Genomic DNA, 21,155 nt, shown 5'->3' on the forward strand with positions numbered 1-21,155 from the left:
TTCAGTGAAATTTTGATCTTACTGTAACAAAGATACATTAGGTATCAAACATGTTCTATCACAGCAATGAATCAGTTTGGGGTAAAATAAAAGAAATCTAAAAAAAAAATTTCTGAAGTGGAAACTGAACATCTGCCAAAGTTAGCAAAATCTCCACCTTAGCCAAACGTTAGCTGGGGGAAGTATTGTATGTGTCCTTTCCTGAAGGGATTTAACATAACATTTCCATGTTTCCCAAAAGGATGAGTCTCAAAGCACCTTGAACAAAGCCTGCAACTTTAAATCCACAAAAACTAGAGGCACACATCTTGTTCTGATTACCACTTTTTCTAATATCATCCTTTAATAAAAAGTTCGTAGATTTTAGTATTTTAAGGGTCATTTACCTTAAAATAACATTCTATCCCATAGATTATAAAACTTTCTCCTGGTTGGCTCTTGCTCACCTCCTCCTCTATTCCTCAGCTGCCTAACAAGATATTTTATCACCTAAATCTCATCCCAGTGGCTTTCTCCAGCATAAGCAGTAAACTTAAACCCACTTAACTGAAAACCCATGGCTCTCTTATCCCACTGAAGTTCTCATTTCAGATGGAAAATGCAGTTAAAAGATGACTCCTCACTAGATTATTTTCCCTCACTGATACTAAGGAAAACTGAAGTGACACAACAGAGAATAAGACCTATAACAGCAATACAGTAACATCCATTCACCAGAAAGACTCGGAAGCTGGTGTCTATGAGACACAAAGCAATGAATGAAGCAGCTTTGTTCTATTACCCAGGTAAGAATGAAATACTTTTCACAGCCCTGAGATGTTGCTGTCCTACTAGCTTAAAAAAAAGCTACACGATGGTGTCAACCAAGCCACAGCTATTAGGGGCACTAGGTCAAGTGTTTCATTACATCCGTGACACAAAGATAAAATTTTCCCTTTCTGCTGCATGCTGTGAAGCCCACCCCTGGATCCAATTAATATCAGGTACAAATCTGTTTTTAGATCAGGCGCCCTACGGTTGCAATTTTTGGAACTGTTTGCTTTAGGGAAGTATTGAAATTCCCCGCTGTCCCCTGAGCGTGAGTCCCTGGTGGTACCCGAGTAACAAAAAGCTGAGAGGGGCCCTCCTTTGAATTACACAGCCCGGTTTACTGAACACACCAGATGACTATGAGTATGACACACATACGAGTGCCTGCCTTCATCTGCTCTCTGTCCAGTTATGGTTGTGATTTCTTCATTTAACCAATATCCACTTTTTTTTTTTTTTTGCAACGAGCTAACACTTCATTACAACTTTTCTTGTAAGCTGCATCTTAAGAACCATTCTTTCAACCAGGCCACAAGGGATAAAAGATGGAAGAAATAAACTATGTTGAGAGAAAATGCTATAACCGTAAGACCTTATTTTCAACCCATGTATTTTTTGTATATTTAGACTGATGGCATTCCTACAGGAAAAGAATCTCTCTTTAAATGCATGTCATATCTAGCAAATTAGAAACCTGGTCTTATTAAAATTAGAGCGTTTAGGCAATAACAAACAGACATGTTTTGTTGAAAACAACAAAAGGAGAACAAATTCACTGATTTCAAAGGATCTTTAAAACCCTTCCCACCTCCCACTTCTTGCAGCAATAACAGTGCTCAATTTATGTCTGCAAATACTGGCTTTTCCTCCATTCAGAGACCACAATTAATTATTAAAACAACTAAACACGGGTACTGGGGTATTTTGATAGCAACAAACAAGAGCGACTATTGCTGTGACTCATTCTAACATAAACAAAGTAAGCATATTATGGGTACAACCTAATAGGATCAAATCAAAGCTTTGTACAACCAGCAAAAGGAAGAGAGACTCGAGGGGATGAATGGGCAAAAACTGCGCTTAAAAAAGGTAGGAAAAAAACCCCAAAACTATTCATGTACTTGGTCTCTCTATTTTTTGAGCAAACTGTCACAGTTTCACATAGACAGTTGTCACAAGGCCATAAATATTCACTGTGACACTCCTGCCCTGTTAGGTTCACTGAAACAGTATGGAATCTACAAGACTTCCATCTGCAGAAACACAGATGAAAAGGACAAATCATTTAATTGGAAGAGATTAATGACGAAGAACAAAAATGGATAAAGTAATGGAAGATAAACAGAAAAAGTAGATCAAGAACTTTGCCATGACAGAAAGCAAGGGTCTATTAAATGATATTGTAAGGAAGAAAGTTCATAAATTGTAAAAGGCTGGAATTCTCATAACGCATAACATAAGAGCAAAAAATTCAGACGCAGGTTGTAGTTAAGGCCACAATGACATTAAGAATCAGAAGACAACTAGACATTTTGTTGAAAGAAGAGTTTCTAGGATACATTAGCAAAATCCAAATTTAGGTCTCAGATGAGACTTGTAAGAGCTAATAATGTAATTTTTAATTATTACTGGTTATAAATACATGCCTCCTGACAGGTTCACATCTGCCTGCTTCAAAGTGTTTAACATGGCCCCGTTCCACTTTATAATAATATTAGTATTATTATTACAGCTGTACTGAAATGTATATCTCAAATACAATAAGATTATTACTCATGGTGAGTGACATCTTTCAAAATTTCTTTATGTGGACTATTAAAAAAAATTGCAAATTAGATAAATCTCCCAGGGGAAAGAAATAATGGCTTCCTTTTATATCTGTTTCTCCCATTATAATTCTGCTTATGTATAGGTCTGCTCTATTTTGTATATTTAGCTCCATTTAAACATAGTATGATTTGCTTAGGAAGAAAAATGTCAAAAACATAATTTAAAAGAAAATACACACAATCTCTTACAAAACAGAAATCTCAATTAGTCTAGGGCCAGCAAAAATGGCGCTTTTTTGTTATCTTACAAACTGAACATCAGCCTTCAGTTTTCCTTTGTGACCAGTCCAATTACATTTTGTCACCTCTCAGGAAATGCCTTCATTACAGCATCTTACACAAAAACAGCTCCAGTACAACATGCACATATTTCCATTGCCAAGTCAGTATTCATGAGGCACTTTACAGCACCCTTAAGCTCTATCCTTCATGTGTTACAGCTGTGCTCCTTCTCCATATCAGGAGACGACTATTCTCCTTTCTTGGGGGTGTTCGTGTTTGATTAGATGGTTGCCAGGCACTCAGAGCTGGTGAAACCACGATACACTTCTGTTGGGAGCCACTAGGAAATGAAGGCTGTAAGGATCATTCCAGGATCTTCTTGCCCTCTAATGTCAGTTGAGCCAAACGGAGTCATTACAGATAATTTAAGCTACTACTGTAGCACGTGTCACCTTTTGAATAGATAACTTGAAAATGGAAGCCAAGTTCACTTCAAAACAGAAGTGGTTGCAATCCTCTTTCTTTGACTGATACACACTCAGGGCCAAAGAGTGGAAAGGCATACATACCATCATCTAACCTTAGCCACTTAAATGTGCAGTCTACTCTCCAAAGCAATTACTCCCCTGTATTAAAAATTTCATACTCAGTGAAATTAACACCAGTTAGTGCTAACTTAGCCTGAAGAATTCTCTTTCTGGACATTTTACACAAATGAGATTATCAATGGAATTTTTCACTTTAGCAGGAATTCTTGAATGAATGCTGCAAAACATTCCAGGAAGAATATCTTCTAAATTTAAGCAAAGATGTATTTGTGCCACCTAGCTCATCCTGGAGTCCAGTTCCTCTGGTCAGAAGACACCAGGCACCACCCACAAGTAAAGCGTACTACTTCTAAACCCTAACCATCTGAGGCTGCGTTTGTCTCTCCCTGGTCATAAAGGCAGCCTACACGCTCTTGTCCAAGTTGTGATGAAAGCAGATCTTTAGACTGAAATACAGCAGATAGCCAGGTAAGGATTGCTGTAATCATAGTTTAAACTTTTAGTGGTTTTCATTCCAAAAACTGCTAGTTAGGCCTCAGGATGCTAAGTATTCCAGGTGAGGGTTGAAGGTATATAGGCTATTTGTGTACTACAGGACTTGGTAACAGACCCAGCTGTCCCTTCATAAGGCCCACCATTCCTCTCTTACCTATGCACATGCTGTGATCCTCAGCAGGGAACCTCAGCAGGAAGCACACAGATATAGTCTAGCCATGTCCCCAGCCAGAGGGCAGGACAACCATGGAACGTTGCAGGGTGTACCTGCTAGAAATTTTAGCTATAACTATAAACGGTAGTTTAAATACAACTATTTATTGTAGGTATTTAAACAAACAAATACCACCTATCGGCAATGTTTTTTCCAATTTTACCCCTAATTACAAAATAATTGAACCTGGACAGGCCCAGAATTGCACCACCAACAGCTATGCAATGCTAGTGATGGGAGGTGGCAATAATGCATGAAGCCTCATTTTCTCAAGATCTTCTACACAGCTCTGTATAATATCTACTATGTACACTGCTGGGCTCGTCAAGCAAAAGAACCCCACAAGCTGCTAATACTTTCTAGCTCCTAGTTAACAGAAAGCTGCAGAGAGCAGCACGGACAAGTTTTCCTCACTTCCTTACTTTTAGATTATTGCCTTCTTATAGTGATTGATCACAAAACTAGAAACGTACACAAGAAACAAATCAGTATTCCCACTGCCATTCTGTCAGTTTGACAGTCATTTCTGACGTTCTTTAGTTTATTTTCCACTTAAATAAACCTTCTGCTTATAGTCATGGTCACTTTGAAACGATTCACAAAGCAAGAGTTGTATAAAAAGGATATATTAAAGCCTGAGGAGTATAGAAGTCATAAAAATCTAAAAATACAAGCAACTTATCAGAGATTACTGCAGAGTTGGAGGGCAATGCTCTCACAACGTACACATGATTAAAAAAACCCAAAACAACAAAAAAACACCCAAAACCAAAACAAACCTTACAGCCACATAGACCTGACATTAAGGGAGAACTAGTTATTTGTGGAGCAAAAGCACCTCTTGACATTGTATCTCTGTTTTCTAGCTGGTAATATCTTATGATTCATGCAGTGTAGGTTTATCTGAAATAGACTACAACAATAAACTCCATCAAAATAATTACAGAAGTATAAATTTGCCTCTCAAGTTTAGAGCCAAGAATTCATACTAATTTTTCCAGGAAAATACCTAGGTGGCAGCAGAAACAGAGAATCCTTAGGCCATTCTCACATGAATCAGCCCACAAAACACAGTGCTATCTTTGGTCCACTGCATTAATAAATACTCCTACTTATCCTCTCTAGCCTTGTTGAAGGTACAGCAGGCCACAACCATTACAGTCCCCCTGACTGTATCAATAGACTATGGCAAGAATGACCCTGCAAAATGCCATTTCCTGAGACAGTCACCCTTAAACCTGCCTTCCGAGGAAGGAGACAACGCTCAGCGACACACCAACTTCTAGGCAATACGAAGAAAGAAACTGTAAGTTGCTCCTCAACCAATACGATGTTTCTCAGGAGTATTCTGCTTTCAGTGGGTCAAAACAAGCTCCTCACACAGCTCCACAGAGGTGAATGTCCCTGTGTAGGCATTCTGGAGGTCCTGCTGCACGTCTTGTGTCTCTATGATGATGCAATCCCTTCACACCATGCAAATTATTGATATAGGAGCTGAAACACAAATTTTTTGCCTGAAGCCACACAGTAGGACATGTAGATATACAGCATAACAATACCGTACCTCACTTAACCATACCTGTTAAGTGGTATGAATTAAGCTACAGATAATTCTCTTTGCACTTTTTCTAAGACCATTTGACTCTTGTTTTCAAGTGCATTAATCTTGTTTGTAGGACACACAACTATCTGCAAACAGACAGCAAAAACTATTTTCACTGGCTCTAATCCCAGGTAGCTTTCCTGCCAATGGACTAATTGTGGAGTAATATCCAACAAGTGTAATAAGCAGGTGAAGTATAAATGACAGGCTACTCATTCTTTCCCTTCCAAGCTACTTCTGTAGCATAGTCATGATGGTCACCCCAAGAGGGACGGATGAAGGCTCAGTCCGAGGGAGGCTGTGAAGCCAAATCTTGTTGCAGAATTTGGAAGCATATACTATAACCACACCATGCTAAATGAGGGAATCAAAGCATTTGTAATTCCTACCCACACATTCTGTAAAGCACCACATAATTAAACAGAAACTTATTATTAATGAAAAATAAGTATTACAGAATGAATTAAAGTATATTTTCACAACACTGAAAATAAATTAAGTTGTCTTCTGTTGAATTTGAAAAAAATTAGACCAATCCAAAATAAAAAATGAACACTATTAGTCAGAATTACTCAGTGCTTGTACCATTCTACCCCTTCTCTCCCACCAGGCCTCAACATTTTTTTTTATTCATCAAAATAGAGTACCACATTTTTAATTTCCTGAAAAGTCTCTGCAATTGTTTTTCTTTTATTTCTGTGTCCCATTTCTTTTTTTTCCACCAGCACTTTTTTCAAATTTGGCATTGCTTATTCCATGATGAGCTATCAACATCTTAATTTCCAAAGCAGCTTGCACAATTCCCCAACTTTCCTTATGCTCAGCAGCTAATGAAGCCAGGGCTGGTGTCTTATGAATGCCGTGCACATGTTCACTAGCACCATTTTGATACCTGCACGTGCGTTCTGACACTAACAGAGTTAGGAAGTTTATAACTAGAATAAAAGATTGCCTGAATACTCCCCCCAAATAGAAAATACTTTGGTTTGGTTGCATTGATATTCTTTCCTGTGTCATCACATTTAACTTACAGGACATTTTTTTCTTGACTACTGCTTTCAGTACTACGGGTCGAATTTGGTATCATATATTTTTAAAACCACAGAAGTTTCATGGAGCTTGTCCCCTTATTTCACCTTCAGCAAATCATAGTTATGTCTGATTTTAACAAAGCATGAAATTATGCCTCAGCAAAGCAAATTAACAAGCAACATTAGGGACACCTGTTGTATTTCTTACTATCATCAATCCAGATATATCAATTTATATTCCTTAGTATATACTTTATTTTAAAAATCTACATAATAAGTAATGAAGCAAAAGATGAAAGACCTTCAAAATAATTCTATTCCCCTTATTCTGCAAGATAGCTTTGTACTAGTGTATGATCATGAAGATGCTTAGAGTACGCCAAAATGCTACAATTAAAACTTGTATTCCCTAAATATATTCACAGAAGCCAACACAAAAAAATATGCCAGGTAATATATGAGATTAAAGTTCAGGTCTAGGTTTAGTTCAGAAAGACAAAAGAAAGGCATGAGGAGAACAGAGAAATATTTATCTTCAGTGATCACCGAAACATTAATTAGAGCTGTGCACGACACTCCTTGGAAACCGATGTGCTCTTAGGGTCTCAGAATCTTCTACAAAAAAACCTGTGCTATTCTTCAACAGTTTCTAAACATATTTAAATTCTTACTACTGGTTTTGGCAGTGTATTTTTAGTTTTTCGACTGGGTTAGTTTCAATTTTTGCAATACTTGCACTGGACTCAATCAGGACATCCAAATAAATCACCCAACCCTGTACTGTCAGCTGAATCAAGAAAAGGTATTTCAAACCTTTTTCGGGGGTATGAGAAGAATAGGGAGAGAAGTTAAGGCTCCAGAGGTCCAGCAAGGGAAATATTCAGAGAAAATTATGAACTCTTGTCGCTGGGCATCAGCAAACATGCCTTTCATAAAGAGGAGCAATTTACCATTTTGTCTGTGTAAACACAACGTCTGTGCTCTTGAATTTCTGTCAAAATGAATGGTTATCATATTTAGAAATTGTTGTGCTTCTATAAATATATATAAGCAGACTTTGTGCTACTACTTATTTTATATAGAATATATTAGGATACCTAAAGTTTTTATATTTTATAAGCACAGGACAGAAATGTTAATTCATTTTGACAGTCACTAGCTGAACACAGAGCAATCCAGCTGTGGGAAAAAGAGAAGATTGCTGTTTTCTTATTTGTTCACTATCTAACATTAACAGAAATTATACACGCAAACTCCCTTTTTGAGAAAAATATAAAAACAAAATAATGTTTCTAGGGTTGGGGCATCTACCACCTCTCTGGGCAACCCATTCCTGTGTTTCACCATCCTCATTGTAAAAAATTTCTTCCTTACATCTAGTCTAAATCTGCCCTCTTTTAGTTTAAAGACATTACCCCTTGTGTCCTTTCGCTACAGGCCTTGCTAAAAACTTTGACCCCATCTTTCTTATAAGCCCCTGTTAAGTACTGGAAGGCCACAATAAGGTCTTCCCGCAGCCTTCTCTTCTCCAGGCTGAACAACCCCAACTCTCTCAGCCTGTCCTCATAGGAAAGACGTTCCATCCCTCTGATCATTTTTGTGGCCCTCCTCTGGACCTGCGCCAACAGGTCCATGTCCTTGCGCTGAGGGCTCCAGAGGTGGGCACAGCACTCCAGTGGGGTCTCACCAGAGCAGAGTAGAGAGGCAGAATCACCTCCCTCAACCTGCTGGCCACGCTGCTTTTGATGCAGCCCAGGATACAGTTGGCTTTCTGGGCTGCAAGAGCACATTGTTGGCTCATACCCAGCTTTTCAGGCAACAGTACCAAGTCCTTCTCTGCAGGGCTGCTCTCAATCCCTTCATCCCCAGCCTGTATTGATATTGGGGATTGCCCTGACCCAGGCACAGGGTCTTACACTTGGCCTCATTGCACCTCATGAGGTTCACAAGTGCCTACTTCTCAAAGCTTGTCCAGGTACCTCTGGACGGCATCCCATCCCTCAAGCATATCAACCACACCACTCAGCTTTGTGTCATCCATAAACTTGCTGAGGGTGCACTCAATCCCACTGTCTGTCATTGATGAAGATATTAAACAGTACGGTCCCAGTACAGACCCCTGAGGGAGACTACTTGTCACCAATCTCCATAATTCCTCCCCATGCTGTCTCTTCTGTTTATATCAATATGCTGGTTGAATATGTGAATTATAAAATCAATTGCAGCCTTCAGTAGGAAGCTGCATATATGCCTCTCTGATACCGTCCCCCACTTCTTCAACAAGAATTGAATAGATTAAGTACTAAATATAGAGGTGTATAGGAGGACTTGAAACACGCCAGTCCAGCCATCTGTGAAAATAGGGAGTGCTGCCATAGCTTCATTAACTTACTGACAACCAATTAAAAAGAGAATTCAAATAAAACAGGACCAGAATTGCCTGTCTACAGTTCTCCAAGCAAGATTTAATTGGTTAAATAAGGCGTGTTATTCCTTCTGGCCTGCATATAGTACCAGTCGGAACTTACTCCAAGCAGAAAGTACTATATTAGTTCTTTTATTAAAACCTTATTAAATCAACAATCAGTCTCTAGAACCTTCTCTCCTCCTAGTCACAGCACTTCTCTTTGAAACATGCTGCCAAAGTAGACAGACTTAATCAAAAACAGTATGTACAATGCTTAAAAGAAATCTGTATTCACTGATGTCAACCTTATAAAACTGCTATTATGTTTATCTAATCAGTGCTTACAAGCATCTTCCTGTTCAGATTATCCCATGAGAATTATCTGCAGAAATTGTCAACAATATCCTTAGCATTTTCAAACATCTATGGTCAAAATTGCACAAATAAACAAGAAATTAAGGTCCTGACAGCATTTCAATACAGATATACCAGAGGCAAAAGCACACCCTCTTCTCTATAATGCCACTGTATATGATCCACGTGCAGAAAAGAGTACAAATTCAGCATATTCACAAAGTGATGGAGTGGAGCCTTTGCTCACTCTTTTCAGGTCATCAGACTGCACAAACACCTCAAGTGCAGATTAAAGATGCATAAATGTCCGCTAGTGGTAAAGAACAGTGACAGACCATTATCTTTCTAGAGTGACAGACTTAGGAAAAACAGGCTGAAGCCTGTATTTCATACAAAACAAACAGTTTCTTGGCCCATGTAAATCTCTTTAAGGAGTATAGCCAGTTTTTTTTTCTGTAGCCCACCATAATTCTCAAATTCCTGGGCTTCAAAGCAATCTGCTTCTCCATATAAAAGTAGTGCCACATGAACGATTTTTATATCAAGTGGACAAGTATCCTCCACGCTTCTGCAAAACTGAAGTCATACATAGAGAAGCATGATTTGCATAATAGGAAAAATTATGGCAATGAAGCTTAGGACTATGGTTCCTTTGATGTCATTTATTAACGCCCATACTCCATTAGAATCACATGTATGCGATCATTTACTCATAATGTACACCAGAAAGAGGTTCACTGGCACTTGGGAAGAGTAGATATGGGATCAGTTCTTAGGCCAAGGGAAGAAAATATGCCTCCACACTCACATACTGCCAGTTCTCTATCGAGGCTTCAGAATTGTCTAACTTCATTATAACAGACAACATTTTAGATCAGAAAAAAAACCCATATTTTCTGCTAATAATGTGACACAGTCACACATAATGTGATGCAGACACATTTGCTGTCTAGGAGGCTACAACTGTACTTTACAGTGCTTAAGTACAATGCAGCTCTCAACTTTTGCATCCTGTCAAAGACCTTTTCTCCACATTCTCACCTAAGATTTTTCCAAGTAAAGTGTGTACTTCTATCCGAAATGGTATCTTCAATGAACATAAAGATCTAATTGATACACACATGCACACAGACACACACATATACACGCATGTAAAAAACCTGCATTTCTCAGAAACAGATCAAAAGATGAATGGAGCAACTGAAAGAAAAGACGAAGTTGAAATAAATTAGCCAATTCTAACTCAATCATACCTCTTCTCAGTTCATTTGGTTTTTTTAAAGCTACTCTTATGACAATGGAAATCCACTTGCCTGACTAGTGCTAAGTAATTAAGCCTACCAAATAATACTGAAAGTCTGAGACAAGTTCAGTTATTACGGCAGCATTATCAGAGTAGCAGTTTCTCTTCTCTCTTCCTTCACTAATCATAAAAGTCTCCTTGAATTATCCTGGAATATCCCCTCCAGATTCTTGGATAAAACCAAAGGAAACACTTCATCATCTGAGTAATCTTAACACATTTACGATAAAATAGGGCAATTGCTGAAGTTTCACCAGTACTGTGTGAATATTAATAGAATGAAGACAATAATGTTCAGTTTTTACTTTACAAAGTACAGAACTAAAATTCTAATTTCTATCAGATTTTCTTGTATTTGCACTTAACTTGTGGTTGTTTCAACATCTCTCAAGTTACATCAGAGTAAAGAAATACTAAGAAGTACTTTTTGAGGAAAATTAAAAATAAATATGAGAACATTTTCTGACACTTCATAAAGAGCTTCAATTGTGGAAGACTAGAATTTGCAAGTTTTAATTTGGTCGAAGGTTATACCAAACTAAATCGCCTATGTTGCCCAGGTATAGGAGTTGCTGCTACTTTAAAATAGAATGCTAGACAAGGAAAAAAAATCTAAAATAGTTATTTTTTAAAGGATTAAACAGTTACTATCAGTTTTGAAACACTCATCATTAATACTTTCCCCTTTATAGTTTTCAGGAACTTGCTACCTAGATGATGCTTAGTTGAACTACACAAGGGGGAAAATTAATATACTGGCTAAATTCCCAATCTCCCTCAAGATAAACTTTTTAGGCATATTTATGTATGATACCTAGGTAGGAAGCTTTTCTCTTCCCATCTCATAATTTATTTTCAAATTAGAACTCTTGATTGGGACTAAGAACTTCTGAATTCTGAAGTATTTCGATGTAGACAGACTCGAAAACAAAAGTTTAAATTCCTAAGTGGATTTTGTTATGTGATAAATATAAAATTAAATTATTTCACTATAGGTTATAGAAAATTCTTTGCCACAAATGGCACATCTGTAAAGGGCACTATCATATAATGTAATAACTCGGGAAAAAGATGACCAATCCAGAAAAGGTCTGAGTCACAGCAGGCACCTGCACAGGCAATCTTTGCTGAAGAACTTTTCAGTGGAAAAGTTTCATACTATCATATGGGTTTGGAAGTTTTCTACCTTTCATTCACTTTCTGAAAAATAAGCTATTGCAGTTTAGTACGTATCACAGTGGATGTATAACCTATAATGACACATCATTAAAATCTTGCTCATTAGATTCAAAGCCTTAATAGAAGAGCAAAAATGTTTGTTTGCTCTTCACTAAAATATAGCAAGCTAATAATAGCAGGCGTTAAACATAAGGCACTTGGCAGGGTTTTCTTCACCATCAAGCTGAAAGTCAAAATGCCAAAAGAAACCCTTTTTTTTTTCCAGCAGCATAAATATAATTTAACATTTACAAAAAAAAAAAAAAGAACTTACAGGTAAAGCAATCTTTTAGCAAATTTCTGCTATGACAGAGCTTCACATGACCCTTCACATTACTTCCTGGGTTCATCTCCTAGAACAAAGAGAAACAAGACAAATATGAAACCAGTTATATCACGTTGAAATATTGTATACCTACACTTAATAGCCTTAAACCATGTTATGAGGCAAGCTTTGGAAAAATGTTTTATGCTGATCTCTTCCAGATGGTACAGCCTAAAACAACACTTCTGGACTTGAAAGTTAGTCTTTAAGACTAACTTAAGTTAACTTAAAGACTAACTTAAGACTTTAAGTTAGTCTTTAACCTTTATCAAATCCTACACCATACACTGGTTCCTATTCATCTTCCTGTAGACCCTCAGATTCGTTTGAGATTAATTAAAGATTAATCCTTGATCTCCGTGAGCACAGGAAAACCATACATGATTTTCTCCTCTATCAGCCACGCTAGTGGAAGAAGCCTTTTTGTAGCCAGCTTACCCATATGGCATTGGCAGAATACCATTCAAGAATAAATAAAGCTTAATAAAACAAAAATGCCAAAACACATAATTTGTTCACTAGCAATGTTTTTACACACATATGCTTGCAAAACAAGGAGTAAAACACATTAAACATTTAACTAAAATAGTTGTCTTATGAGGGCAACAAATACAAGCTCTGTCCAGCAAAGGACCCAAACCAGCTAAACCCAAGCTGCACAGGAGAACACAGGGTCAACTCCCTGTTGTGGGGGATGGAGGCCCCCAGCTGCCGCCCTGACCTGCTGCCGCACTGACCTGCTGCCTGGGGAGGTTTGCTGCCTGCCAGAGACTCAGATCAGAACACTGTGGAAAAGCTCCTGTAGGCTATTACCCTCTGCTGCTCTTCCACACAGGCACCGATGACGATGCCAGGTGCAATCAGGAAAGCATGAAGCACTGACTGCCTTGCTGTGGGATATGATGGGAGCAGGGTTTGGAGGGTGTCAAGGGCACGGAAGCTCAGGCAGTTTATTCCTTAATCCTTCCCAAAAGGCATAAGAGTGTGAGGAGTAGACATATCCTGCAAGTCAACACCTGGTTGTGCAGTTGGCGTGGGCAAACAGGGTTATGGGATGCTCTACACGGACAGAGGACTCTTTAGCAGGGATGGTATCCACCTAAGTGGGGAAAAACATTTTTGCCAGCAGGCTAGCCAATCCAGTAATGAGAGTTTTAAACTAGGAATAACAGGGGGAGGAAAGGATAACCAACAATCCAAGTGAAGAAGTGAAGGACCAGGGTGGCAAGCAAAAATATGGGGCAATGTGAACAGGAGGAAATTTCTAAGCAAAAACACAGGGCTGCGGGGGTCCTACCCAAACTGTGTCCACCTACACAGAAAAATGCCTACCAGAATTATGGGGAAAGCTGTCCTACCTCTTCTGGGAAATCAGGATGCTTTTTTACCTCTCCAAGGAGCCTGTACACTATTGCACAGCGTACAGAACAGGCAGGAACCAAGAGGTCTGCATACAGTTGGACCTCACTGGGATCACAAAGACATGTGTCGGACAGCTCACATGAACATGAAGGGAAACAGGAAACATTCCCACTGGTATATCTGCACCATAAGGAAGACTATGGAAAATGGTGGCCCGGTGCTGAATGCTAATGGAGGCAAGTCACAAAGGATGAGGAATGCCAATACACTGAATGCTTCCACTTCACTCTTTACTGATATCAGTATCCCTCAGCAATCCCAGGTCCCAGAGGTCAGTGGGAAAGCCTGGAGCAAGACAGATTGCCCCTCAATGGAGGAGGATCAGGTAAAGAAACATTTAAACAAACTGGACACACACAAATCCATGGGCCATAATGAGATACACCCACATTTACTGAGGGAGCTCACTGATGTCATTGTGTGACCACTCAACTGTTGAAAGATCATGGTGATTGGGGGTGGGAGAAAATTCTGAGGATTGGAAGAAAGTAAATGTAGCCCTCACTTTCAAAAAGTGCAAGAAGGATGATCCAGGAAATCGCAGGCCAGTCACAGCTTCACCTTGATACCTGGGAAGGGAATGGAGAAAATAACCTGAAAACCATTGCCAAACACAAGAGGGATGAGAAGGTGTTCGGGAGTAGTAAGCATGGATATATGAAGGGGAAATTGTACCTGACCAACCTGACAGCCTTTCATAACGAGAAGGCTGACCCAATGGGCAAGGAGAGAACACTGAACATTGCTTATCTTGACTTCAGTAATGCTTCCATCACTGTCTCCCATTGTCCCTCCCTGACAAACTGATGAAACAAGAAATAGATACATGGAGAGCAAGGTGAACTGAAAACTGGCTGAACTGCTGTGCTCAACAGGCTGTGGACCAGCAGCACCAAATCCAGCTGGGGGCCAGTCATCAAAGGTCCAGCCCCAGGTGTCAACATGAGAGCCAATACTGTTCAACAACTCATCAAGAACTTGCAAGACAGGACAGAGTACACCTTCAACAAGTTCACCAATAATGCAAAACTAAGAGCAGCTGATATATCAGAGGGTTGTACACCCATTCAGAGGGGCCTTGACAGGCACAGTAATGGGCCAACAGTAACCTCATGAAGTTCAAAGGGAAATGCAAAGTCCCGCACCTGGCAGGAATAATCCCACGCACATTGGCAGCAAAGGACCTAAAGGACAACGAGCTGGCCAGGAGCCAGCAATGTGCCCTCACAGCAAAGGTGGCCCATTTTGCTGCATTAGGAAAAGTATTACCAGCAGACTGAGGGAGGTGATCTTTCCTCTCTGTTCAGCACTGGTGAGCCACCCTGAATGATGGACACAATCCTGGGCTCTAGAAGAGAGACATAGGCTTACTGGAGCAAGTCCAGCAAAAGGTCATGAAGGTAATCAAAGGATGGGAGCATCTCTTGTATGAGAAGAGGCTAAGAGAGATGGAGCCTTGAGACGAGGAGGCTCAGATAGATCTTATTTATGTTTATAAATACCTGATGGGGAGCAGAATAAGGCAGGCAGAACCAGATTCTCCTCAGCGGTATCCAGTGAAAGGACAAGAGGCAACAGGCATAAATTAAATACAAGCTATCCCATTTAAACATAATGGGTTTTTTGCCTTTGAGGTTGGTCGGCCAATGGCACAGATTGCCATTGGTTGCAGAGCCTACACACATGGAGATATTAAAAAATCCAACTGGACATAGTCCTGGGCAATGTGCTCTAGGTGACCCTGCTTCGACAATCTCCAGAGGTCCTTCCCAACTTAAACAATCCTGTGATTCTGTAAAGTGTTTTATTTAACTGGTCTCTGCTTAAAATAAATTGAAAAGAGTTTAAATTAATCACCCATGAAATCTCTTCTCTGCAGTGCCGGGGGGGCGGGGGGATGATCAACCTCATTGTCCTTTAGCTAGTGTAAAAGGCACAAAAGTCTATAGCTGAAAGCTATCAGCATATAGTAACCCTGACCCTAATGAAAGCCAACATGTTTTTTGGCCTCTCTGATATCAATGGCAAGACTTTACACCCATAGATTAAAAGCAGTGGAAGAAGTTCAGATACTGATCCAATTCATTGTAGAACAGAAGCTCTACAATTTTCCCCAATAATTCCTGCTTCAAACTCTCCATGTTTTCCCTGAAAAGCAGAACATACATAAATATATAACTTCAGGCAGATATTCACATGTTGTATTTAAAAATGGATTAACAACAAATACATCAAAAGGAAATATATAGTTGTAAACAAACAAGCATTACTCTGACCACTCAAAAACGTTTAACATGCGCTCTAAAAATGTGAGCCAACTGCATGGTATTCCCTGGTATGGTATTTCACACTAAATGAAACACACTGCTAGATATGTGGGCATTCACAGGTTTATGACTGCATGACCCAAACAACAGTTCTACTGTATGTGCAGAAATCAACCCATGGAGTAAGTTTTATAGCTCATGAAGAAAAGAAGCACAGATACATTGTGTATTAAAAGTCCAAAGAAAGTTTTTTTACAGTCAATATATTACTTAGGGGAAAAAAGCTTTAGCAGCTAAAATCATATATCATCATGAGAGCAGATTAAGCTTCTATTTTTCTAGACACCTTTTTTTTTTTACAAGTTTGAATTTGAGTTGTGGAAAAGATACAACTACAAATTATATTTCAAATTCTCTAACTACCTATTTCCTTAGAGAAAAATTAAACAGTGCATGCCTATTTTATTCATTGCCAGGGAGAACAAAGAACACATGTTAAACAAACATACAGTGGATTTCTGTAGATACGTACTCTTACAAAGGCATGTGGTATGTAGACAGTCACACAAGTATCTTTTGTGCGCATGTTGCTAAGGAAACAAACTTCTGTGCCAAACAGATGCTTACAAAGACATTCTAGTTCTTAAACGGGTGGCTATGTTTCTTTTCTTAGCTTCTTAAAATCAAGGGGAAAAAAAGCTAGTGTATAAGGTTACAGAAAAGCCTTCAATAGCCACGAGCACGTCAAGCTAACAAAATTTTAACTTCTAAAATACAAAGTTTTCCCATTCCATAGAGTTTGTGTACCTAGATGTAACTTTAGAGGCTAGCCCAAAAGGTAGTAAGTTACACCATAAAGTTAAGACATTACTGGTTTTGCATAACACAGAAGATGAGGCCGATAAACCCTGAAATTTTCATTGACTTGTTGAAAACTCAAAATCTATAGGAAACCTTCGCTACTTAGCTATTCATATCAGACAGTTATCAATGGCGTAAGATAAAATACCATGAAAATATACTACCCCATTTAAAGAAGGACAAAAAAGTTTGCTAGAAAAGAACTGTGTTCCAAAAATAAAGCTATCAGCATACCCATTAAAAAAGGATGAAACAAAGAACTGTGTTACGTTGATTTGAGTTCATGTTCCCCCGTTGTTTCACAGAACGTTACACTATATCTGTTCAATACCTGTAACTGTTTTATTTATCTTGGTCCATCTGCTCTGCAAATGTTCTTGCAAAGCAGTTTCCCATAGCAACATCCAATATCACATAGTCTTCTCTTGAAGCACTTCTAACTGATCCACTCCTGAATTTCAAGCAGCATCTTTCTGCAGTACTTAACTAAATAATAAATTGACTATTTCATCAACCAAAAAAAAAAACCACACGAATGAAACAAATACTGATGAATAAAATCCCCTAATTAAGGGATCTGTATTTTATTTTATTTTATTGTTTTTATAATTTCATTTTGGAGAGAATTACATTTAAATCATCCAAGGCAGGGATGGAAGATCTAGGTTATAAAAAACCTGTCGATCCATTGGTAGCTTTTGCTAGATTAAAATTTTAAAATCTTTACGTTACGTGTAGTAAAACAAATTGTGCGCAGTACGAGTTTTAAAGAACAAGGTTACATTCTGCTGAAAAGTAAGTTTTGGAATGAAAAGCCAATGACTGCTTCCTATGGGACAACTTCACCTAGACATCAACACCTACAAATCATTAACGGACCATCTAATTTTTTCATCCTCATGTTTACAATGATCAAAGAAATATAAATAAAAGGAAAATTTCTCAATACATTTTCATGCAAGATAAAAAATTAATAACAGCAATTTCATGAAAGTAACTTTATTTTACCTGACAACCTATCTTGAAAACCCTTTTTCTCTATTTTAAGAAGCAGTAGAAATATACAACATATTTTGAAGTGAAGATCTTCTGAAAAGGTCTTTTAATGTAAACACTTAAAAAAAACAACCAACCCCAACTTCAGTAAATATTGTGTTGGTCTTGAGCACACTGGTTCTGTGTGAAATTGTAACAGAAACGTTGTTCAAGCTGTACATTAAAGAATAACTGTCTTAAGTTAGGTAAACTGGCCTGCTGGATTTTAAAGTCCAATATCTGTATTTTAGATTTGTCTGTCTGAAACCAGAAGCAGCAGCTAGCAACAGGCCCTATGGAGATTTAAAAGGTAGAAGTTCTGGGTCACTTCTGCACCATGGTACTTCGGTTTATAACCTAGAGCTACACCATAAACAGCAGGATCAAACTCCTACACTATTCTTCTACCAGCATCACCTCCCTTTACCTCTACATTTAGTTGGGTTATTCTTGGGTTTTCCCAGGCATTCTCTTCTGTTTGTCTTGGAATTTGGCCCAAACAGGCTTTACAGATTGGTCTAGATTGCTGGTCTGCGCGGTGAAGTTCTGTAGAATAATTCTGATATTTTTAGGTAGAAAGGCTTCTTTGTATGCCTTAGACATAAATGACCCTATGGGCTAATGTAGGAAATGTGGCATTTCCATGAGGTGCAGGACAGATCTACAATAGGACGTCAGCTCAGCTGGGCTGTTGCATATGCAGCAAGTCCAGTTTGCTTTACAAATACATGAGAATGTTGCTGGACAGATAAGTCCAAAATACAAATACAAGAGCCCCCTGCCTGCAAATAAGAGTACACGAAACAACTCTTTAGAAAACAACCTGTAAGCTCGCCTGCTACCTTCCCAACGATATTCTACTACCCACCAGCCAAAGCATACTGCCTACAACTATCAGCAGACAGAACTTCTATTTGTGGTGAACAATAGATGCATTTTATCATTACACTCTAAAAAATTATATTTTGTGTTATTTTTAACAGGTCATTAAAATATGCAAGTGAGTTGATAAGTGATACATTTATCACTTCTAACGCATTTTATTCCTCAAGCAAAGGCAGGTCGTAGCACTTCTGTCATCAGTCACTAAGGTGATGCTGAAAACTGGTGATTCAATTCCTTAATTGTATGAACCTAACAATGCATGTGTTTATTCTTTACTATATACAAAATTTGTCTTAAATGTGTAGATTGGTTTAAAAGAATATCAAAGGTAAAAACATTTCAGCCAAAACTACACTGAAAGCTGTAAAAAGTACATAACTGCAAGTTTTCAAACCACAATTACTCTGTGTTTATTTGTCCATAGGAGGATTAGATTCCTACTCATTTTAAAATACCAAAATAAAAATATCTGTGATAAAATGATCAGTAATAGCCAATTTCATTACATGTAATAGATATATGCGAAATAAGTGGGCTAAAAGCAGAGGATGTTTTGAATAATATTTTTCAAATATGCTACTTCAAAAGTAATGGTCTAAACTAAAAATAAAATACAAATTCTTAAAGGACTAACATCCTGCTTTTTCTGACACTGTCTGAAAGACTATAAAGCCTTTAAATTATTAGAATCTATTCTAGAAATGGCTAAGCAGCCAGTACCGTATTCATTTATCCTTTGTCCTTTTAAGCTTTCAGGGTGCTGTGTAGCCATAGTAACTATGCCTTTTCTCTGTGAAATCCATTAGCTGGTTTCAATCTGGGATTCAATACTACCATAAAATCAAAGCCAAAGATTAAAAAAATTATGATTAAAAAAAGATTATTGGTGACAAGCATTTCTTTTAAAAGCAATTTCTGCACATTTATGCTTTATACATAACAGCAAAAGAAACCAAAAGGTTAGAAGGACATCAGAAGATACATTCAAAATTAATTTTAAAACTTGGTTACCATCAGGAACGACACAATACCACCTCAAACTAGATCTCAGAGCAAAACTAGCTCTCATTTGCATTAAGTCAGTCAGTGTTACTGGCTGGCTGGCCATCAGCAAAACAGTACAACATATGGGCTTTCAAGCTCACCATCTCACTCCCCTTCTGACAGCAGACTAAGATGCAAGTATTAGAAAGGAAGAGACCCCAGGATTTGCACTGCAATTTGGACAAGCCCATGTAAAAGATAAAAACCACCTTTGTTCCTACAGTACCTTTTGTGTGACAATACAGACAGACCACAAATAAAGCGTTGAATTTCTATTGTAGAAGAATTCTATTGATAGGAAGTGGAAAATCTTGGACTCATTCCATGTAGACAGCTTTGAAAGAGGGCAGGTGTTTCAGAAGACTAGGATAAGCTTTATCCTGTATCCTATTTGGATATGTTGGGTTTTGTCCCAACAGCACTCAGCAACTTCAATGCCAGCTCAGTCCTGACATCACTTACAGGTAAGCCAAGTTAATGACATTGTCACTGTTTGCTCGAATCCTAATGACCAGGATTACACTTGACAATGAGGAGGAGCTACATTTGTCTGCAGGTAGTTGGAATACATTCCACAGCTGGAGTCTGCAAAGTGTTGGAACATATTCCACAATCCACTAGTTCAAAAATAAATAATTCCTTGAGTCTTTGTACTGGATACCACATTGCTTAACTAAAAGCTTCCACTGCCTCCTCAGCTGCTTAACTGTTGGTTCAACTTCTGCTGATTTGATTTTATACTTCCATTTGCTTCTGCATTATATTAGAATCAAACACGATTCAGAGAAGAAATATCTGCCATGGTAAGAAGTCTGTATGTTTGAGCTGGGGGAAGGGAGGATTGCCATTAATGAGAGAACATGAATACATACTGGTGTTTTATTTCTGCTTTCTAGCTCCTTATTCTGCTATTGCCTTTCTTATAACAAACAACAAGACTGAATGGCAAGGCCATGTTCATATAGGATGAAGAATGATCACATGATTTCTTTTAAGAGGCCACTAAAATTGCAAAATGAAATCAGATTTGCATTCAATAGAAGGAAAAATCACGAGAGTTACTTGAATCTAAACCTACTTTTTCCCTAAAATACACAACTTCTGTATTACTTTTAATTATTAACTTCACTGAAGTTAATAGCAAAGCTCCCATAAACTTCAGTAGGGTGAAGATGTCACTCTGTACATTTATGACAAGGATGACATAAGAGGAAATTAAAGGTCATGCTTGCTGTCAGTACGGTAGAGGACAAAGTCATGCCATCATAGCTTCTACACCTGA

The 21,155-nt window shown here is 38.3% G+C and overlaps 1 protein-coding gene across 2 annotated transcripts in view; it reads right to left on the reverse strand.

Moving 5' to 3' along the window:
- The window catches only part of MARCHF1 (membrane associated ring-CH-type finger 1), a 254,830-nt gene that overhangs the window by 168,658 nt on the left and 65,017 nt on the right, over positions 1 to 21,155 (reverse strand). For both annotated transcript variants that reach the window (XM_075091062.1, XM_075091061.1), the window contains exon 2: positions 12,309 to 12,387. The gene's annotated coding sequence lies outside the window, so the exon portion shown is untranslated. The remainder of the gene's footprint in view (positions 1 to 12,308; positions 12,388 to 21,155) is intronic.

The sequence above is a fragment of the Phalacrocorax aristotelis genome, chromosome 4 (genome assembly GCF_949628215.1).
Source record: "Phalacrocorax aristotelis chromosome 4, bGulAri2.1, whole genome shotgun sequence".
Lineage (NCBI taxonomy): Eukaryota > Metazoa > Chordata > Aves > Suliformes > Phalacrocoracidae > Phalacrocorax > Phalacrocorax aristotelis.